Source organism: Euwallacea fornicatus, chromosome 7 (genome assembly GCF_040115645.1).
Source record: "Euwallacea fornicatus isolate EFF26 chromosome 7, ASM4011564v1, whole genome shotgun sequence".
Taxonomy (NCBI): domain Eukaryota; kingdom Metazoa; phylum Arthropoda; class Insecta; order Coleoptera; family Curculionidae; genus Euwallacea; species Euwallacea fornicatus.
Window position 1 is genome coordinate 1,071,694 of NC_089547.1, and position 4,631 is coordinate 1,076,324.

General features: G+C 38.9%; 1 long non-coding RNA gene across 1 annotated transcript; it reads left to right on the forward strand.

Moving 5' to 3' along the window:
• The first annotated feature begins 292 nt into the window (after positions 1-292).
• On the forward strand, positions 293-4,090 carry LOC136339954 (uncharacterized). The gene is made up of 4 exons (XR_010732228.1): positions 293-1,619; positions 1,680-2,198; positions 2,910-3,783; positions 3,837-4,090. It is a non-coding gene; the product is annotated as an uncharacterized lncRNA (long non-coding RNA).
• The last annotated feature ends 541 nt before the right edge of the window (positions 4,091-4,631 follow it).

The window sequence follows — 4,631 nt, forward strand, 5'->3', positions numbered from 1 at the left end:
AGAAAATTGCAAATTCGCAAATACGATTTACCGCTTTAACACAACGTCACAGTGAATTGCGACAGCTGCAATAAAATTCGGAGCGCTACTGCTCCCTGAATGCACCTAAAATCTTTCTAATTAATGTTTTTTTTTTTAATTTTCTTCTATTTTATCAATGTCATTCAATGATCATTTGTCAGTTTGCTCAGTTCAAACCATCATACAGAGTTGTCAAAATAACATTTTAACTTTTCGCAGGTATTTCCAAGAACGGTGAATTTTCCAGGAATCCCATTAGGGCCCATCGACATTCGCACACTCACACATGGAAGAAAATATGTAAGAAAAAGGGCTCCGAGTGTAAATGACATCATTATAACCTTAAAGTGCTCCTGCTCGCGTATCCCTTGGAAACGAACGTCACGTCTCGCCCCGCTAATGGCATACATGACAAGGGACCTCATCGATTTTTTTAAATTTACGAAGAAAGAATAAACAGCAGCGTCCGGACCCCCAACTTCCAATTTCCTCACCCCTCCCCTCTTTCGTGTTCCATCCATATACATTGAATTTTCACTCGATTTAACGAACTTTCGAATACCTTATCAGGCGTCAGTCAATTCGTCCGGTATTCGCACGGCCCCAAGCGGTGCTCTATGAGTAAATGCCCGATCGTACCCGCGGTGGTTCGACCATAGATCAATCAGTGATCAATAAAAAGCACGCCGCAATTACCGAGAAAGATCATACTGGAATCCAACACATACATTAAGTCAATTACCTTAAACGGTCGTACCGGTCGTACCTTGGGGGCTCAAAATGGCGGCCGGGCATAAATCACGACAATCAGTGTCAATTTTAATATTTCTGCAGCTCGCGATGGTGTTTCTATTAAAAATTATTATAATTCCTGCTTCGGGCCTTTGAACGGTACTGCTTGTGACCGAGAGGGTACTATAAGAAACTAAGGGAGATGACCCTAAAGCCTAAAGCTCAAAACGCCAGTAATTACGTTGAATTACAAGCGGGAACGTTACGGCGTGAGTTATGAGGCGACAGTACTTCGTCGTGTACGGATAGTACCATCTCGGGGCTGTTTAATTGGTTTATAATTTTTCAAGCCGGGGTATAATTTCGGGTGATTCCGGATTAAATTCGATCGAGCTGACGCCATTATAAGTATTGTGTTGAGAGCAATTATAGACACTAATTTTGGACGACGATTACGGCAGTACCGAGCGGGAGTGGCGTGCCGCATGGTCTTCACAGTTGCGGCACCGGCCTGAAGATATATGTCCAAATGCTTATTTTTGAAGAACGCCACTGCTCGGTTTTTCATCGTAAACTATGAGTCACTTTATGTCTAGAGAATGCTTAATCAAAACGCGGTTTTTGGGGCAGTGAGGTGGTCTAAATTATTTTGATTGCTATGATTGCAAGCCACATAAATTCTGTAACGAATATTTCCGTAGAAAATCCTATCGAAAGGAATGTTATGAGTCTTAAAGACCTATGGCATCTTCAATGCTACTCAATTGAAGAGTCGAGGCTGGCATTTTCCAATGTAAAAGGAATGTGAAGTACTTATGGAGAGCCAGATATGCTCAATTTGCCTCCCGATCAAAAACCTCTAAATCGTAAGTGAGAATAAATTATGAGGACATCCATCCTCCTATAGTGACGTATACATCCATCAGATGCGTGCTTTGGCTGGCGAAGATGAGGTGGATATTGACCACCTGGACGCTGTAATTGCGTTTTTGCAAGAAGATCTCACTGATGAGATCTACATGATATAAGAAGAGGGCTTAAAAATTTGCAAATTGCGTTAGCCATTATACAGACTAAAACAGGCCAGTCGGGTATTCAACTTAGTGTCGGATGAATTTTTTAAGAGGTGTGGTCTTCTCCAATCAAGAGCTGATCCCTCCGTGTACTACAAGATAAGTTCTTCATTGATACTGATTGCAGCTGTTTAGGAGGATGACTTGCTGATTTTTTCAATTAGAGAAACGAAGATTAACCCGAAGAAGAATCAACTATTAAGGTTTAAAAGGAAGCATTTTTGGTAAGGTTAAAATTTTTTGACAAATTGAGATTCAAAGGAGGAGAACATGAGGTATCCGTAATGAACGGAGAACGCTGGATAGTGTGATGTGGATTAGACGGATGATGTTGATAATGGATAACGAGTTACAGATTTCTGAATATACAGGGTGATTTTTTTTAATGGTCCACCAAAAAAATCCCAAAAACTATTGCAAAAAACTGGCAAAAACAGGTAAATCTTTATTTTTTTGGGACCACTTTTTGACGCATTACTGAATGTGTTGCTACTCACCATTTCACCCCCACGTATCCCAACTTGAAAAAATTAAATGGGAATACCCCTCCTGTGACACATCAAATAAATCTATATGCATTTGTATTTTTGAATTAGGTTTTTTTTCCTTTAAAGCTGTTTTATCTTATCACTGACTTACTGTGTCTATTCCCGTATGGAGCAGGACGATGCTCAATTTGAACATTTTTACGAACAATAATTAATAAAACTTCACTATTTGAACTTTGCGCTGAATTTTTCTAGTTCCGTTTACTCAAATGAAAATAATTTAAATAATTTTTTAGGACATAGCAACTTTAAAGGGTGATTTTCGAAAGAGAAACCCATTTCAAAACAAGAAAATTCTTTTTAGGCAGATCTTAGCTATCTATTGATGTGTCAAAGAGGGTGTTACCGTTTAATCTTTTTAAATTGGGGTGCGTGTGAGTGAGAAGGTCAATAGCAACACATTCATTTATGGATCAAAAGATGGCACCCAACAAATAAAGATTTACGTGTTTTTTTTAATTTTTTGTACTGCAAACGTTTTTTATTTTTTTGTGGATAGTTTTTAAAAAATTACCCTGTATATTTATGAATATAGATTTCTGAAGAATGAGAGTGCAACATTTTGGGAATTCAGGAGCCAACCAACAAAAAATGGCCATACCACTGTCCAACAGGAGAAATTGAAGGAAGCGATGGATCTAATTTTAATCTAACGGAACATGTAATTCATAAAGGTGTTTGTGGACAATGAAGCAGCCAGAGGTTTGATCTTCATCGGGGCTTCCCAGCTTAGAACGAAGCAGAACGCATTTCGTCACCATATGCTGCAAGGGACAATTGCGAAAGGTTCTCTTCAAGTGAAGCATGATCCTGGTGAAGCACAGTTAGCTGACCAAGTCTGAGGCAGCAGAGATACGCTTTGTGTCTCCAAGAAAAACTATAACTATGAAATTTATAATATTTCAGTTTTGGTTCTCGTTAATTTGTATGCGGAAACACACTTTATCCACCAAAGGACCTTAAGTATGGTCGATTTACGAAACGCAAAAAGGGAGCAGAAGTGACCGGGTGTAATAAGTCCTAACTTTTATTTCTTTCTCTAAGTTCCAGTTTGTTCTTTGCTGCTTACCGTCTCGAATGGAAACATACAACAGAAGGGAACATTTGCTTTTTGTTGCAGCAGCATGGAAAGCACAGGAACGTGCAGCAACATTTTAATAAACATGGAACAGAAACTTGAAAGTTCCTCTCTATTGGTTTGGTGGAAACGTACCGAAGAATTTCCGATAGCTGACCCAGTAAAATTGTTTAGTTTCCGATAGATTTTCCAATGGTGTTCTTCTCAAAATGCTTCATTCATTGTTGGAAAATCTAGTGGGAGTCCACCGACACGTTGTTTATTTGTGTCTTGTTTATAAATTAGGATTTGCTTGGAAACATACCGTACTACAACTCACGAAATTAAGAAAGTGAGTGTGCATAACAAATCAGATAAGTTCCCAAAACGGAATTTCTTCTATAGATTAGACACACTGGCTCGATACAAGAAAGAACCCATTAGAACCTAACGGTGTAACCCAAAACTTTAAAACACAATACAAAGACAAACAACCAACGATGATGGTCTTTTATTTTAGTATATGGGCCTGGCCTTTCAATAATTAAATACTTTTGGCTTTAATTAATTATGAATGCCATTAGAGCCCACGCACACGGACACTCGCATGACAAATGATAAAACTCTTATTTATTAAAATTGTATACAGGGTGATGTCCCACCGCGCCGTATCGAACAATGGGCTTCCATCTTGCGGATGAAATCTTTAAGACGGCGGCAAGACCCTGTATACTGCGCGAGGTTTAATTGATTAGGCAGAGAAGAATGTCGTTAAGTTGGCTACCCTGTAGTGAGTTAATAGTTTTAATTAATGGTATTTTGAAGCGGGACAAGCAAACTCTTTTAAGATATGCGATCTCGAATGCGAGCTTACTCGTCGAGAATTTTTATTGTTAGTAATATTAATTATTCCTTCACCTAAATGTATAAATATTCCCGATAATTCTAGGGCGTGTTGCTTGTCGACACATTAACAATCGATGACGACGGCCGAGTGATTATCGTCGTTGGTTCGAGCTCGTTTCAATCAGTTCCTGATCCAAAACATGTAGGTAAATGGCACGTGGGAGGATCCTGTGGGAAACCTCATGGCATTAAAAGGTCTATGGAGAAGAAGCTGAAAAATAGTCAATCATCAAATATTGTTGTACGTATTCACTGAACTACAGAAGTGTGTTCCCCGTGAAGTTGTGCTGGATT